Here is an 18,478-nt window from a genome sequence, read left to right as displayed (position 1 = left end):
GCAGGGGAGAGTGATGAACTTCCATTAAAATGGAAAACACGAGCCCAGAATATTTCATGTTAAGCATAGAGTGAAATTTGTTTTCTGATGAAACTAAAACAGACCCTTGAACTTAAAAGTCAATGACAGGGAAAAAAAATACCATGAAGATATGATTTATAGTAGTAAAAGAAAGTTATTCAGGAGTCAATAATTTTTCAAAAGGATTAACAGAGCATATGCAGCATTTTCCATAATGAGATAGGGTAAGTATAGGAAGCTCAATTTGCATGCTATTTGGATTAAATTGATATTTAAACTGTTGCTATCTAAAGTGCTGTTTTTGTGACAGTAGAGGTAGAGGTCCTGTACAGCCTCTGAAAATTAATATAGTTCAGAAAAATTGTAAAAATTGCAATCCTTTTCATATCTAGTGGGATTTAAACTATACAAGAAGGATGGTTTAGGTGACTAAATTTCCATTTTTTATCATCAGGACACAGGGGCTGGCTAAAAAAAAAAGGCATGAAGGTAACTTTTTGAATTCAGATGTATCTGCCTCTGGGATTCAACTAGGAATTTAATGCCAAATGGAAAACAGTAGGTAAGCATGAAAGCTGAAGTAATTTATCACTGCTATCTTTTCAACAGATAAGCATTTCTTTGTTTGAACAAGCACACATTACAGTACATTAAAAGAAAAATGTTTTGGACAGCACAGCTTCCATAGGGCTTCTACATAATGAAATTTCAAAAAACATTCAGTATAAAAGTTTTGGTGCACAAAGAAGGTTATTAATTTTCCTTCTGCATGACAAATAGATAAATACCTCTATGCTAAACACAATTTTAAAGCACCATACAGTGTTCAGGTTCATATTTTCAATGCTTCAGAAAGCACTAAGAAAGGTACTCAAATTATTAATTTCTTGACATATCCAGTTTAAAAAGGCCCAAACTATCCAATTGAAAACCACTGTTTTTCTCTAGACTGCCACTTACAAACCCAACATTGAAACACCCTGATTTCTTTCTATCTCATACCTCAGTACCAGTCATAATGATTCCACAGACCCTCTTGCTGCAACATCACTATCTTGTGTTTGTGCTGTCAGCAGCAGGCATATCAGCAATCTGTTTCACTTTTGGTCATCTCAGTGACTGATCGATTGGAATTTAGTGAACGTCTCTTTGGACAGTGCATGCCCCATCCCAAGTGCTTTGGATCAGCAAATTAAAGAAGAGCAAAGAACTTTACAGCCCCTTCTCCTCCTCAAATGCTTGAGGGTAAAATACAGGGAAAGGGAAAAATACAATGCCTAATTAAATAGAAAATATATCTACCATGAATAATAAATAGAAACAAAGGAGGTTGCATTGGTACCTATCAGGTAAAATGGAGGAGATTCTAATATGCAGTCAGATGTGTTTTATAAGTGATAAAGACAACTGGTATCTGGAAGAATTAGCAGTAGAGGAAATAAATTATTATTTTGATTTTCTGTTGTTTTCTCTTCTATAACATTAATGAAAGGCAGCCAGGTATCTATTGCATTGAGACTTCAGTGCCAGATGTGACTGCTGATGCACTGATCATATCAAAATGGAGGGGGAAAAAGAAGCTTTAAGTCGAATTAGAGTTTATAGCAAACCTATACCATTGTACCAAATGTTTCCATCAATGTAACCAATCTGCAGAGACAGAAAGTAGGTTGCCTGATCAACACTTTGCCTGCCACAGCTGATGACTATTGGAAAGAAGAGGAGAACCGAGTTCTCTTAAGAGTGAAAATGCAAGCACAAAATAAGGAAAAAAGAACTAGAAGACTGTCTGTAGACAGTCAAAGAAGAAGAAAAGGCAAGGAAGAAAAGTCAGCAAAAAGGATCCTAGAGATTCTTCTCTGTGTCACTGAATCTTTGAGAAAATCAAAGACTCTAAAAATCAACAAAGAAAATACCTTTTAGAGCTGAAAATACCTTTTTAAAATGGAAAGGAAGGAGGGAAAGACTTGAAGCTAAATGTGGAAGCCAGATATAAAAAAGTTAAATCAGTGAGAGGAGAGAGAAGCTGCAGTATGCACAGTATTATGTCCATTTTATTTCCGTGTTCTCAAAAGCAATGTCAAAAGCCACAGAGTTTTAAAAAAAGTAAAGATCTAGTCCAGGCTCACAGCCCTTGCACACTGCACGTGGTGTTAACCTCCCTTTTGCCCTGGGCCTCCAAAACCACTCAGCCCTCTATTCAAACTTGAGGGTAGAAGCAGGTCTCTGAAGAAGACCACTCCTCTCCTAGTCCTTTAAAGACTTCTTGACTAGACAACATATTTTCTGCACACTTCAAATCTTGAAAGGATTCATATTTGAGCTTTTAGCTTATGGCTCCCAGATGACGGTCAATCCAACAAACTCAACTGATGGATGGGCTTGCAAATTTGTCATATGCTTCTTGTGACATTCACTATTTATAGATATGGTGAAGCTATGTACATTCTTCCACGGATGATAATCCCTTGCTCCTTTGGCCCAACAGGACACAGCTCTGCACACCTGACCAGACAAAGCCTGGCACAATCCCAAACCAGCCTGCAAAGAGGCCAGAACAGTGCCATAAAGAAGCCTTCACCAAAGATCAGCCTGGGAATGACAGGTGTATGTATATATCGATGGATGAATCTGTAGCTGGGTCATACCCACAGCAGAATTAAGAATTTCTCAACAGTTCTTCCCCTTTCAGATTTTCGAAAGGACAGTGTGAAAATTCATGTCTACTGAGCTGGAGGCAAGGAGAAATGCAAGAAAGATGATAATGTGGCACAATGAGGTGACAAACAAGACAACAATAAGTCTGCAGCGTAAGTAAGTTATATAACCATTTTTTGAGTTGTCTGGACTTTCTGTAAAACTCAGAAAAATACCTATATTCTACGAAGAAAGCATATTGCAGCAAGTCCCTGCACTGATTTAGGATGGTTGCATTTACCTTTCCTTACAAGCCATCAGAGAGACAACTGTACATTGTGTAAATACAGTTGGGACACGAATTAATTTCAAACCTATCACATAATCTGATGAGATTTCCCTGGAGATCTCCTAGCACTTTGCAGCACTGTGAGCCATTATTTCCATACTTATTGGAAATAACGTCTGAGCCCAGGCAAGGCACAATATTCCCACTGAGAGTTGTCATGAATGGAATTAATTCATATTGTCACTGGATATATCCAGGGTCTTTTTGGCATTACTACCATGTAGCCCGAAATATATTTTAATCCATGACAATACAGTACACCACATAACACGTATATAAATAACATATAATTTGAGGTGTCCTAAATTTGGACATAGATTCCCTTTTACACAGAGAGACCACAAGTCACCTTTTCCTGTATTTACAGAAGCCTGATGCAGCTCCATAATTTTCAGTGGTCGAGCTCCTGGCTTACACCCCTGTGGAATCAGAATTGTATCTGTGACATAACAGAAGCATTCAAGATCCTTTCAAGGTGCAATTTATTAGCAAGATAGACCTTAATCACAATGAGCTGTGATGCTGGCTGTCATACTTTAGAGGATGAGCAAGAAGCTATATTTTTTTTTTATTGCAGTAAATTAATTCACACTTCTTATGAAGTTACTTATCTACTTTAAGCATTCTACATGTGGCTGCTGTCACCAGATGTGGACAGATCCCTTTCTGCTTCACTAGAAAACCAGCCATGCTGGAATTTTTGGATGACTTGAAGACTCACCTATGTTAAAATCATTTTTAGATTTCCAAGCCATTCTCCAAAAAACTTTCACCAAATATTTCTGGTTTATTTTTGCAAGCAAATTGTCTCCATTTATAGTTGATCTGTTTTTCTTACCTGATTCATATAAGCATGCTTGTAACACTGCAATTTGTCACCACGGAAACAACTGTTTGGTCACCATAGCTGATGTCACAGAATGAATCAAGTATGAAAATCATGGAAAGTATTTAAGAAAAAAAACCCAAAATCATCAAGCACACAGCTTTCTAAACAAATTCATTAACCATTTGGAACTACCCAGAAACAAATTCAATTAAATATGATGCTTTAGTTTCAGTTCTCAGAAATTTTTAGGGTTTTTTTAAACTTTTTATGTTTCTCTGTGGTTGGCAGCCACTGAGCAAAATCCTGTAAAATGGGTTCTAGCAGCCCCGCATCACAGCCAGCATCACAACTCACAATGAGATTGCTGCAGCCTCAAACCCATCTCTCCCAAAACTTTCACAGGAGGCTGAGACACAGCAGTCTCCTCCCTGAGGGTATGCTGAGACCTGACTTGTCCACTTAATTAGCCACTTAACCATTCTAGCAAAAGAGGCTGAGCATGCAGCTGTCTGCAAACAGCCTACCATTGCCCAGCAGCTTTAAATATTATATATCTATATCTTTATCTATCTCCATTTTCCTGACAGAAATAACCTCAGGCCAGAAATGTTTTCAGCTGCTGTGCCCTACCCATGTGGATGCTACAGTGATGTCTATTTTATGGATCAATGTTGATTTTCATCCAGGATTCTGTAAAGCTTTGAGGCAAAAACCTTTGAAAGGGAAAGAGATCCCATTTCATAATCCAGGGCAGCCTTTTGGAGACTGACTCATAACTCACGTACAAATACTCATTTTTATTTAAATTTTATATTTCTGTATTTAGTAGGAAAATAGATAAACCCATGTATTATTTTGGCTAACTTACAAATTGCTTATAGCTACTGGTAACACAACTAAAAATGGCATTCCAAGGTGATTCTAATTTTAGCAATAATAATAAATCTTATTTACCATATTAGTCTTAAAGTTCTATAATTTTTTCACATTTTCCATGAAAAGAAAAGCTCAACTTTATTTCTCAAATTGTATCATTGATGCTGCTTTAGAAGCAGCTACTTTCATCACTATCACATGTATAATCTCTGTGGGATTAAACTTTAGGAAACAGTCTTACAAAAAAGAAGTGCCTCTAATTAAATGTAATTAATTTACTAGTGCCCTGCAATTGCAAGTATTAAAAAATAATACAAACCTCAAGCATTTTTTTGTTTTGCATGTGAAAAATGCTACAATCACTCTTTTCAGTGAAAATACAGACGAAATAATATTAGGTGACAGCAAGTTCATCGGAGCAGGTCAATTGAGATTGTCAGGATTCATTAGCATGTGTGTGACTGGTAAATAATTGAGTTAATTTTAGGCTGAGTGACATATTTAGAAAACTATGAATCACCTTATTTTGTGAATTTAATCAACCTTTGCTCTTCCCTGGATAATTCCGTGTACATCTGCAATATTAAGTTGGAACTGACTCTTCACTCTGTTGCCCTCACAAATGCTAGTGGCTTGCAAAATTTCAAAACCATCAACTGTATTAAATGCTGGCTTCCAACAAGGATTTCAACACAAATAAAGCACCATAACTACAAAGAAAACAGAAGTGAAGAAAACAAACAAGCAAACAAACAAAAAAACTCAAAAAAACTTCCTAGAAGCTGAAGAAGTTACTTTCTTCAACTGAAGTTTTAGCAAGATTTAGCTGAAATCTCTATTTGCTCTGTCTCTAAGAATAAAAATGCTTAAGTCCGCAAGATAGCAAAGCAGAACAATTATTTCTCTGGAAACTTTCCCAAAAAATAGCTTCTGTTTGAAAAATTTAGTCAATCCTCAAATGCTTCTTTGTGACACTCCGTTAGCCCAATTATCTCACGTTACAAAACAAAAACATTGCACTGCATATGGATGTTCCAGCTTTGGCTCTGAAAAATGCTACTTTCAACAGCAGGAAACATCTTTTTTCAAAACTTAGCTTCATTTGGAAGTAAGTCACAATTTCTAGCTAAAGTAAACCATTCTTTTACTTTTCATAGGATGTCTTCTGATCTATTTAGAGGCTTTCTCTTCATTTCTGGAAGACATTCTATTAGCACTAGATTTTATATTGAACATGACAATATTTGGGTAACAGTGGGCTTTTCTGTGTAAAATTTGAGCTGTGATATGCACTAGCAAAAAGGCCAATTACTCATCATTTTGTAGTTTGAATATGCAAACAAGTTGCTTGTGGATTACTGGCAGCTACGGCTTGGGCTCTGACACTTAACTGTTATTAATACACAAAGCAATTAATGTAATTATAAATATGGAGAAAATATCAACATTATTTACAGTAGTTAGTTATTAGGAGGTAAAATACTTTGTCAGCTGTAATACAATACAAATTGCTGCACAGCCTTCAATGCGATTGTAACACACATATATTCAAAGTACTACAGTTTTTATTCTAGGTCTGTCCTCCAGGGATCAATTTATGATACTCTGTGCTGGGTATTTTATCTTGACAAAATAAGGACACTTTGTTCATGTGTAGCTACATTTGGCTACCATACACTTTCTGTGTGGGTAGGATTCCAGATCCAACCCTTGCACAGTGAATAGGGATACACATTGGGATGCACAGGAGGCATCATTAGTATCTACACAGAAAGCACCACACAAGTGTGCACCTGCCTCTCCAATTTTGAAACATTTTCCTCAAGCTTGTATAAATTTTCTTCATTGTTGGCATTGCTTTCTTGAGTGTTCGAGCTAAAAATCCCACTTGGACATTTACCATCTACACCCCATGCATGCAGAGGATGTAGTGACAGGCAGTGACTCTGCAGGGGAGGTTTGCAGAGGTCTGCAGAGGTCCACTGAAATGATCCATGCAGATGACATAGAGCTAGGTGAGCAATGTAACATGGACAAAGCACACTCCCACAGGGGAATGCTGCTTTCTTCCATACTCAAACTCATTAATCCATTTAAGCAGAAATGCCTTCATTTTCCTTCTTTTTCTTGCACTTGGAATTAAACTCCTGTTCAGAATTCACGATGTTACAAACAGCAGCCAATCTTAAACAAGACTATTTCAAAGCTCCTTATTAGTGCTTTATTTTTAAAGTCTGACAATTGTGTCACCCATTACTGACATCCCCAATTATTAGCACCATGTGTTACTGGGTAGCATATGGCATGTTTAGCAGCGGGACTCGGCCACCACCGCTCCAGTTAATTAGGAGAAGTTGCTCCCAGGTACCAAAGTGGTGTCCTTGCAATCACCTATCATAAACACACATTTTCCTAGCTCTGCCAAAGGAGACAAAGAGATGCAACACCATGCCAAGTCAGAAAAGCAAAATAACTTTGATTGATAAAAGGGACAACACAGCAGAGGTGCATATTACTAAAAACACAGCGTACCTAGATGGGGAAGCAAATTAAATATTAACAGGGAACTGCTAAAAGCTGACACTTTGTCTAACCAAAGCAAATTGCTACTGCCCAGTTTATAATGGCTGATGCACAGTCCTGCTTTATTTCCCAGCTGCTCCATGAGACTGATTCAAGCTCACTGAAAACAGTCCTTTTTGGATGCAGTCTCAAGTAAGAACAAGAACAGACAAAATATCTCAGTCTAATTGATTAAACAGTTCTGCTTAATATCATTATCAATGGTCTGGATAAGGGGATCAAGTGCCCCCTCAGTCTCCTTAGTGTCCTTAGGACACTAAGTTGGGTGGGAATGGTGATCTGCTGGAGGGCAGGAAGGCTCTGCAGAGGGATCTGGACAGGCTGGATTGATGGGCCAAGAACAATTGTATGAGGTTCAACAAGGCCAAGTCCTGGGTCCTGCTCTTGTGTCACAACAGCCCCATGCTACAGGCTTTGGAAAAAATGGTTTGGAAAGCTGCCTGGTGTAAAAGGACCTGGGGGTGCTGGTTACCAGCCAGCTGAACATAAGCCAGCAGTGTGTCCAGAGAAACTTTTCTATCAAATCATGGTTGGATAAGACAGAAGTACTACTTCCCTACTGGTTACAGAATAGAAGATCCATGCATTACTTTTTCCTGGTAACACTACTAAGCAAAAAGTCAGTTTGAAAGTGTTTCCAAAGAGGTAAAATATTTGTGTTTTTAAGAAAGCTCAGTGCAGAATTCAGACTATTTCCTGACATTTGGTATCTGAAAGTTCTTTGTTTGATCAGAATGCCTTCTTTTTCTTTAAAGAAAACTAATTTGCTTAGTTGGTATAGAGTACGTACTCAGTATCCCCCTTCCAAGTGTCACATCTCAACATGGTGTAAGTCACTGCACCTCTGGAAGGGTCTTGTGAGCCAGACAGTTCTTCAAGACTCCCAGCCACTTCCCTGGCCCCTAGGGGAGGGGACAGCCAAAGGACAGCCTCCACAATGGGTGACCACTGCCTGCTGCCACTCGATAGCAACGCCCACGCAGCAGTGCTGAGGGGCTCCATGCCCTGTGCCAGGGCTTTGCTCCATGCACAGCCCTTCCAGCTGAACTTTCTGCCTGCTTGTCACATTTAACTTTACTTTCTGTGTTTAATGTTTCAGATTTGTGTGAAGTTTTAAAAAATAAAAGTTGGAGCGTGCCAGTTATTCCTCTGAGGTTTCAGAACACTAACTTTGCAGTTCTTCTGCTGTTTGGCACAGGCTGCCACAGATGGAAGATGGATATCTGTCCGCCAATGTTTAAAGAGGACCAGATTTTTTTGTTTAAAATTTTTTGCTGTTCAGCACTTACAGCCATACAATCAGCCAGACCAGCCCTCCTCTCCTTCTCTCCATAACAAATGCATTCACAAAATGAACAGGGGAGACCATTGCCTGCACACCCAGAGATGTCTGGGGTGCATTGGGACTGCCTTGATGGATAGTTTTGGAAAGAAAGGGGCCAACTTTTTCTAACCTGGCTTGCAAAGCTCTGAAATTCACATACCCTTCTACCGCAAGGGAGCTCATTTAATGACAAGGAAAACAAAGTTGTCCAGTAGCCTTTTCAGCAATGTCAGCTAGGAATTTGCTAATTTTGAGTTGGTCCAACCCAAATATCCGAGGAAAGCTGTTGAATTGGTGCATGCTCTTGCTAAATCAGCTGTGTTCCCTTGCCTGCTGACGGCTGCCGACTTAGCCTGACCTCAAATACTCCAGCTTCCTCCCCCCAAGTGTTACAGTCGCTCTCTGCTATCACACCTGATCTTTCACAAAAGTTCCTGCACCTTCCAGGCTTGTCACAACAGCCCTTGGAGCATAAGCTGAAGCCAACTTGACACAACAGATTTCCTTTTTCCCTTAGAGACACGCATATGCCACAGAGACTCAGCTCACCACCTATACACTTCAAGCACTCCTGAGCATACCCAGGTGCGATAGCACTTTTGCAAACTGGGCAGCACTGCTGCTTCCTTTTCTTCACCCCTTTTTTTTTCCCTTTTTAAAGTAAAAAGTCGGCTAAAGCAAGTCTGTTTGAAGTTAAGTTCCTAATTTATGCTCAGTGAGCTCTTGTGCTGTGTCCAAAATTGGCAGAGAAACATTGTCGACGTTTCCTGGAACCCCTATGCACAGCCTAGCAAATGAAAGCTTTCTCTTCTGCTCCAGCATCCCTGGAGCCCGAATACTTCAAGGATTAAGGATTTCTTGCTTATGCAGAAAGGTGGTGCCTGCATGACTGTGTGCATGCAAGGAGAAGTTTTCAGGAGCAGCAGAAAGTAAGCTATGTCACAAAGTCCTGCAGTGTTCACTCCTTTCTTCCTTCCTGCATGACACCTTGGGGAAAATTCAAGGAGAAAATGAATGCTGCAAAACAACAGGCACTGGACAGTGTCTGGAGGGAAGCAGGTAAACTTGCTACCCCAGGGACAAGGGCATGGCTGGCAGGAGGGGAGAATCCAGACGACTGGCTCTCTCCCAGCTGGGGATGAGGAAGTCACAGGTGAAGCAGGGCCACGTGCCTTACTAATAGCAGCAGCTTCCTGCTCAAAATAAGAAGCAGGTTCACACATTTGCTCTCCAGTTGGGTTCAGACGTAAGCTGCAACACAGATGTTCACAGGGCACAAAGGGGACACCCAGCAGAGCTGGCTGCAAAAGAAAATTTACAGGAATGACAGCAAGTTGCCTTTTACAGCAGGCTCTCTAGAGAGGCAGTAAAAGGAAAGCTCATTCCGCTACGATTTTTTTTCCTGAAACTCCTCCTTGTGTAAGGTCTCGCTACAGCTAATATCTCCAGGGACTGCAAATTAATTTAGAAGGGGAGAAAACATGGGAAAGCAAAATAAGAAAGCAAAGCAGAAAACAAAGCGGAAGAAATGAGAGTGAAGAAATGTATCACAAAAGGGAGCAGTAAGGGCACGCCAATAGATATGAGAAATACCAGTAAAACATAAACATCTGAAACATTGATCTTTTGCACACACTCTGAAAGGATGACTAGACATCCCATGGGATCCTCTGACAGGCCTGGACACAGGTCTGAACATCCAGGAGCTCCAGCAGTAGGACATTAGGTGATCCAGGAAGGCACCTGACCCAATGCATAAATTGGAGACCACCATTCTTCTCCAGCTTTTGCTAAATATCTTGGGACCTACAGGTGAAGCATGCTATGAAGATGTGTTGCATTCAAATTCTTACAGAATAAGCAACTTAGTGCAAAAATCCATTTTTGAGAATTTCATGCATAAGCATTTAACCTCTCCCCATTTTTAAATCTCTTCAAAGTTTCTCACACAGATCAAGGTAAGTCCAGCTGTTACATCCAGTATTCAAGAAACCTTTCACTCCTTCCAACTGAACTGAATCTCAAAAAAATTGCCTAGGTCTATGAACTCTTTTGAAAGAGTAAGAACTTCTAAATCTTCTCTCATTCAACTTTCTCCATTGCTAGGAGTTCAGTAGAGCTTCAAGAACCATAAAGTGTGATCTGACTTTTAAGAAAGAAATCACCGGGAAATTGCTTTGTTATATGCAAGAATGTATTTCTGAAATTGCCTGAATATTTTCTGTAAATGATTGAAGTAAGATGTGAGCATCACTGAAACACCTAAGAAGAAAATTTCCAGGAACTTCAATGTACCCAAGTTTTCAACCTTCATTTCCTTCCCATATTTAGTTATATTCATACATTTACTACCTTCAACAGTTGCAGAAAAGTCCCAAAGGAAACACAGCTGTAAAGCCAGGTGAAGCACAGACTCAGGTAGGAAGGGATCAAATAAGAGCCACTTCCTCTCGCTGATTTTACCTTCAAAACCTCTTACTTGCTTGTTGAAACTCACCTTTTTGTTCACTCTCAAGTTTGCGGGTTTGGCTAAACATTAATCTCTGAATAACTGTGAACATCATAACCTTCCAAATTTCTGTCCTACAATAACCATGTATTATTGAAAATTCAGCCTACAAAGATCCATCACAGCATCCTGTTCACAGAGGCTGAGATTTATCAAGAGCTGTAAGAGCTCAGCATTAAACTGTCAACAAAACTCACATAGTCCAAACCATCCAACACAAAGCATGAATGTATCCATTACACGTACCTATTTATTGCAGATACTTTCCCAGTTTCAAGAAGCATATAATCTTGAAGAACTGCTTCAAGTTCAGAATCCAAGATCTGATAAAAAAGATAATATATTTTTAAATTCATTAAAAGTATATGACTTAAGCATATAAAATGAAAAAACATATATATTGTGCAAAATTGCTACTTAGAAATGAGCCCATGAACCAGTCCTTCTGAAGCTGTGCATCACCTGAGACATGTTGTGGGTGATAACAATGATGGTACGGTAATTTATAATACATTACATTTAAGGTATATAATATTGTATAGATTCTTAAAGAACTTCTACACGTAAGTTCAAAATTAGTAGAAAACTCAAAAAAATCCCAAAATTTTCAAATAGTAATTTTGCTACAATCATTTGCAATGAAAAAACAAACACAATGTACTGAGTATGAAAAACTGCCAGTGGCATATCAGAAAATATAAATGATTTAGGAAACCACAAGCATTCTTATGTGCATTTAAGGAGTATTTTGCCTTTAGCTTGCAGCAGAACAGTGACATGAATAGGGAACCACATGAAAAATCAAGGGTATCCTTAAGTGCATTATTTCTTTAATGTTCAGAAATGCTGAACATGGCAGTTCTGTTACAGGTGTGAAATTATGGATGTACATCCTTGTAAGGATACATATAACACCTAATCACAATTAGTCCCAGAGTCTCTGTAAATTTTCCTGGTGATTCTCACACAGTGACCCTGAGCATAATGCATTTATTAAACCTGATGTGCTTAACAAAGCAAAAAGGAAGAAGATGCAGCAGTAGAAAGAAACAGGCTCAGTAGACCAAGGAAAGACACAAAGGAGAAAAAAAAAGAAAAGGAAAAATGGGAAGAAAGTTCATGTGTCCAAATGCACTTGGTCTGATCTCTGTTCTGCATAATCACATCATTAGTACATGCTCTATTGAGTATTTTGGTGGCACTATTGGCAACTTTGCATTCTGCAACAAGAAACACCATTTCACACAGGACTGCCACACAGGCACAGCTCTTAAAGATAATTAAGAGCCCATATTAAAAAAAGTCTTGTCTCTTTTCTTTCCACAGAGTTTTTCCTGAGCTTTCCACAGCAGCTGTGCTACTGGTACCTACCACATGATTCCCAGTGAAGGCAAAGAGAATCAGCTATAGAATTCTCTACGCCCACTATGCATCAATGGTCACCAGCAGGGAGCACCTATGTGTCCCAGCTGAAGAGCAGACATTTGCTTCTCCAAAGGATCAGCCCACCCAAGGAGTCCTGGACTCCCTCTGTTCCCTTCTGTGAGCTGGTAATTTTCAAGCAGAGAGATGAAATGTAAATATCAGCATGGATAATTATTTCACTGCTCATTTTTTGCAAGATAATCAGACAGAAAGATAAGACTCACTCTGAGGAACAGAAGCAGTAGAATTTTTTATCCAGCAACAGCAACAATGGCAGACTCTGCCAATTCTTCTTACAAAAGCAACAGTTCGCTGATTTGTAGCTGCTGCCTACTTTCATGTGCAAGAACAACAGAAATCCCTCACTGGTCTTCTCTACATATTTTCAGGCAATCACTGCAAGCATGACAACTTCTAGGATTATTTATTCTATGCACTGTGCAGCCATTCCTGCTGTTGATGTCAGCTGCAGACAAGCCAGGCTCAGAAGCTCAGATTCAATCACACAGGCACGAGTAACATCACTACATCTCCACCCTTTGCACCTCCTACTCAATTCCCCAAAAGAGATTTCCACAATAATGCATAATCACAAAGAGAATGTCATTAAAGTGAATCTCAGCAAAATACCACCTCTAAAATGAGTGGAAGCTACCTATTAGACAATACCAATAAAAATCTGCAAGTACAGAAGGTGGTCAAAGTTTACCCTTTATTTTCTACAGTAATGTCCTCCTTTTTTTCCTACAGTAATGTCCTTCCTTTTTTCTACTTCTTCATCAGTTAGCCTTGTAACAACTTTTTCCACATAGAATCACAGAAAATCTCTGTGGAGAGAGTTGGAAAGCACCCATAGAAGGCACCCAAGAATCACTGAGTCCAGCTCTCTGCTCCTTGCAGGACTACCTAAAACTAGGCCAAATGACTGTGGGCATTGTCCAGACACTCTCTGGATTCTGACAAGCTTGATGCCATGACTATTTCCTTGGGGAGCCTGCTCCAGTGACTGACCACCCACCCAGTGAAGCACTTTTCCATAATGCCCAATCTGAACTTCCCTGCAACTTCATTCCATGTCCTTGAGTCCTGTCACTGGTCCCCAGGGAGAGGAGGTCAGCACCTCCACCTCTGCTGGCCTCTCCTGAGGCACCCCCTAAGCTATGTTTTCCCTCTTATTTATCCCCTTCATTTCTTACCCAATTTATGACTGCCCATTTTACCTTCACTTGCAAGGCCTCTGCAGCTGACAATAAGCACTCATCTCACCACATCTTGACAGGAATTACCACCCATCAGACGTAGCACGTTAACCACCTAAATATAGGCTGTTCCCTGGCCGAACCATCTTCAGCCAAGTGACCTTGACAATAAGTAGAGATTCCAGGGACTGAACTGTCAGGTCCTGCAAAACTTGTGTCATTAAGGTAACCTTCAAACTGACCAGGTGTAAAACCCTACTAATTCGATAATGCATGAAATTATATTTCTCACAGACACATTTCAGGGGATTGTTGACCTGAGAATTTCTTATGACATATTTACAGAGAAATGTTATGAATTATTGCATGGCTGAGATAGCTCTGTGACAGAATGTTTGCGACCAAAGATAAGAACAATTGTGTGTTAAGAACAAGCATACAATTTGCTGTGCATAATATTAGCAGGGTTTATTTTAGAATTGACCACCCACCTGACTGTTCCAAAAAACCTCCTGGAGTTGCTACAAGATGCCAGAGAAAGTTTTCACTTGTAGCAGACTTTCTGTCTTTAATAACACCAGCTGTCGCTTTTACAAACACATTATGCCCTTCACATATTATCCCATATTCTGCAAACACCAAAAAACCCCAAACTCTCCCACAGTTATTAACATCTGCTTCACTTACTGATTCTGACAATCTGAAGGACAAAGGCACGATTTAACAGATTGCTCCACATAAAGCAGCTATGCAGTCCACAGAAGGATCCATCAAATGCCCCTGTCAGAGAGCCTTACAAAGCGCAGCTTAATGAACGTATGCAAATTGCTATCATATATAAAATGCCTGATACCACTTCAACAAGCAACATGCCTATGAAATCTATGGAGAATGGTAAGAAAGATCAATCTAATTTGTCTTTGAAATAAAATTATTTGGTTTCCTCCAGGTAATTTCAATCTTTTTTTTTTTCTTTAATGCCCTGAAGCACACATTACATACAAAGAACTACTGCTTTAGGCACTGGGGGATGTGATTATTCAATAGAAAAAACATGCAGCAAGAGACAAACTGGAAGCACACTGGTACTCTTCAATATTTTCCTTCAATGTTTTGACATGCTGGCACTTTTAAAAAATTGGTTTTTCCAAGCCTTGTTGCATTTAAACAGCCCCTGTTTTTTTCTGGTGTTGCTTGATGTGAGGTTGAAGCCTGAGTGCAAGTCAGGCTGATATTTACAGCATGAGGAAATGCTCAGATATGAAAGTGCACCAGAAAACAACATGCATCGAGGATGATTGCTGCTGCTGCTGTTTTCAACATTATTGATCTAGAAATCTGATATTTTTTTTCCATCAAGATAAGGAAAGAATAGCTTATGAGCAAAAAACATTTTTGATGGAAAAAAAATCAACATTTTCTAGAGCTTTATCCCTCCTGAGAACTGAAAGCTCTTTTCACCAACTGACTTGAAAAAAGAATGTATAAAAATACCCTTGTGTTTTGTCAAAGAAGCTAAAAGCCACAATCACCCTTTAAGAAGTTTGTAGAAAAACAGACAGAACGCCTCTAATTTTTTTTTTTTTTTTTTTTTTTTTTTTTTTTTTTTTTTTTTTTTTTTTACTTTGGAAAAACAACACAAGAAAAAGAACAAGGCACAGGACGTGTGCATCAGAAACTAGAAGGTGCAAAGTTCCTGAATCTTGGCTTTACCACTTACATTGAAGGGCAGGCAGGTGTGAAAGAGAAAGAAGACTGTGAAGTACCATGATTATCTCCTTGTATCTCATGCTGGGACCATAAAACGAAAAGGAACACTAGGTAGCACTTTCTCAGGTGGTTCTTGGTTATGTTAGGAGAATTCCCGGTGTAGTATTTGAACAGATAAACAGTTTCAACTCTTACTTTATGTCACAGTATGATAGAATCGCTCAGGTTATAAAGACCTCTGATATCATCGAGTCCAACCATTAACTCAGCACTGTCAAGGCCAGCACTAAATCATGTGCCTAAGCACTACATCTACACGACTTTTAAATACTCCCAGGGCTGGTGACCCAACCACTTCCCTGGGCAGCTTGTTCCACTGCCTGACCATCCTTTTGCTGAATAATTTTTCCTCATATCCAATCTAAATTTTCCCTGGCCCAACTTGAGGCCGTTTCCTCTCATTTTATTGCTTGTAACCGGGGAGAGGAGACTGGCTCCCACCAGTTTGCAACTTCCTTTCAAGTAGAGAGGGGTAAGGTCCTCCTAGGCCTCCTTTTCTTGAGGCTAAACAATTTCAGTTTCCTCGGCCTCTCCTCACAAGACTTGTGCACTAGGTCCTTTGTGCATTAGATGATTCTTGTTAAAACAGAAGTAATTGCTGTTACTGTCAAAGCTAGACACAAATTTTGCTCAGTGCCGTAGGCAAAATGACCAAGATGAGCAGCACTTGGTGCAGGATTCTCAAATCTCTCTATCATGGGACCACAGTTTCTGCACTGAGAATGAACTAAATTGTAAAATAAGAGTCCAACTTGGAATACCATGTCACAAACGTATTGTGATCTCCTCATTTTAAAGGCACTAACTTGTAAAATCCTTTCCATTCTGTTACACTAAATATTCAGTATGCGCCAGGCACCGTGTAAAAAGCTTTTATTTCTGTGCAAATGAATATACATTAGAGTGAGTGTTTATAACATTTTTCTAGCTTTGGGTTTATATAACTGACAATTAAGGGGTGATATCTTTAACACTATGTATCACTTCTGCATGCCAGTATCACTTCTAGATGCCAGTTAGCAATATTTAACAAAGCAGGCAGTTCTCATTTTTATGTCTTTTGTTTTCGTATTCAGATTTGGTCCTCCAGCTTTGCATTCAGTCAAACACTAAAATCAGGGAATAAATGAACATGACAAGCCTTCCTTTATTCTACCTCATTTCTCGAAATAACTCTTTCAGCTTCCATTATTACCATCCCTATTTTAAATTTGTTCTTTTTAACATAAATCTACAAGTACAGAAAAATCTCTCCCTTTTTGACTGTGCATCAAGGCCAACAGATTCACAGCTGATATAGGTAATAAAGGCAAATTAAAGAAGTTCCATGTCACACCTCCTCTCTTATCTCCTGAACCTATATAAAATTATAATAATTATCATAAGTAAAATTAAACATTCTAACTTTTCCCTGAAATAGAGAGAAAACTATTATCCTTGGGAGTCAATCTTCTTATAGCTCCCTTAAGATATAACATGCAATAGATTTCAGGGTACAAAAAGAGCCTCTAATACAGATTCCAGATTCAGTTTAAGAAAACAGCTTCAATGAATTATATTAACGCATAGACCATCAACAAAATTACAGTCACACTTTGTGCAATAGAGTGTGCTACATGATAATGCTGCACATGATAATCCTGTTACTTTGGGGTGGTTTTTCAGGATTCTTTTCTTCAGGAACAGCAGCATTTACAATCAGAATGTGCTGCTTTAACAAAATAGGTGAGAAGCAGAGCCAGTCCACCCTGTCCCACATCCCTACCCACTGACAGATTCCTGCCATCCACTGCAGTGAGAATATTAACCCATCACTGTTATGGACAAACTACACATGCTGGACAGCAGCACAATCAGTAACAGCAAATACTGTTATATACCTGGGATACCCTGAACTGACAGTGAAGTTGGTGAGAAAGTGCAATCCTTGATTTGATAAGCTCCTTGGCAAGCTAGTACAAACCTGTGTTCCCTGTTAAAAAAAAAAAAGAAAAATGAGAAGAATAAAAAAGTTTGTTAGATTTCAGACCTTTTTCTACTCAAAGAAAGTGAATTTCCAGTGGCTGAAAATGCTCTCTTTCCCTGAGCTCTGGGAAAATGCAAGAAAGGACTCAACTGCTCTGAAGTATGTCTCAAAAGTAGCAGCCTAAGACTCCCAACCTGAAACAGTTCTGTGGAACTACTGAGCAACATTAATCAATATTTCTGAAGAGAAGGGTCCCCACCTGCCCTGACAAAGGCAGGAGAGGCACACAACACAGCCACTGCTTTTGGTTTGACAATACAGAGCCTAAGCCACCTTCCTCCATCTCTACAGTGTGTCTGAGATACAAAGAAATGTGCTGCTGTCACTGCAGTCTAGAGGTTGGAATAGAAATTTCAGAAGAAGATACATACCTTCTGGAGTATTTTGTTCTAAAAACAAGGCAGAAGTGCTGCATTCTTCATACCAGTGAAAGACTGGCTGAACAGCTGAATGCAATAGAGGCAATAAATCTCTAACCTTTTACCTTTCTAATTAAAGTGACAACTCTTGGAAACCCCTGTTCAAATCATCATAAGGAATGTGAAAAAGAGTTCCAGTAAGTTCAATAGAGGCAATATTTTTTACAAGACTTATGAGGACAACATGGGTAAATTCAGTATGACCATGGCATTCATTTGTCCTAGAAAGTCCTTACACATTAGTACAATAACATCTGAAGATTATGATACCCCATTCCTGCATAAAGAGAGGAATCACTCAGAAATATCCACCAGTAACATCCTGTCTTACAAACCACAGGTAGGTAAAAAAATTCGTAAGAGAAACAAGAGAACCATCAAATCCTCCTTGGAAAAGACACCTATTATAATGGGGGCCAGATGCAATTCAGAGTTGTCTGCTTAAGTTACTTCAAAAAAGAAAATTATAATGTTCCCTTCTGTCACAGAACCAGCACAGAAGATGGAGCTG

The 18,478-nt window shown here is 39.2% G+C and overlaps 1 protein-coding gene across 7 annotated transcripts in view; it reads right to left on the bottom strand.

Annotated features, from left to right (window-relative positions):
* The window catches only part of ENOX1 (ecto-NOX disulfide-thiol exchanger 1), a 356,774-nt gene that overhangs the window by 273,512 nt on the left and 64,784 nt on the right, over window positions 1–18,478 (bottom strand). For all 7 annotated transcript variants that reach the window (XM_054271527.1, XM_054271533.1, XM_054271532.1 and 4 more), the window contains exon 2: window positions 11,375–11,451. The gene's annotated coding sequence lies outside the window, so the exon portion shown is untranslated. The remainder of the gene's footprint in view (window positions 1–11,374; window positions 11,452–18,478) is intronic.

This window comes from Melozone crissalis, unplaced genomic scaffold (assembly GCF_028551555.1).
Source record: "Melozone crissalis strain CALT ecotype California unplaced genomic scaffold, PUWL_Pcris_2 ptg000013l_1, whole genome shotgun sequence".
Lineage (NCBI taxonomy): Eukaryota > Metazoa > Chordata > Aves > Passeriformes > Passerellidae > Melozone > Melozone crissalis.
This window is presented reverse-complemented; position numbering and strand designations above follow the sequence as displayed.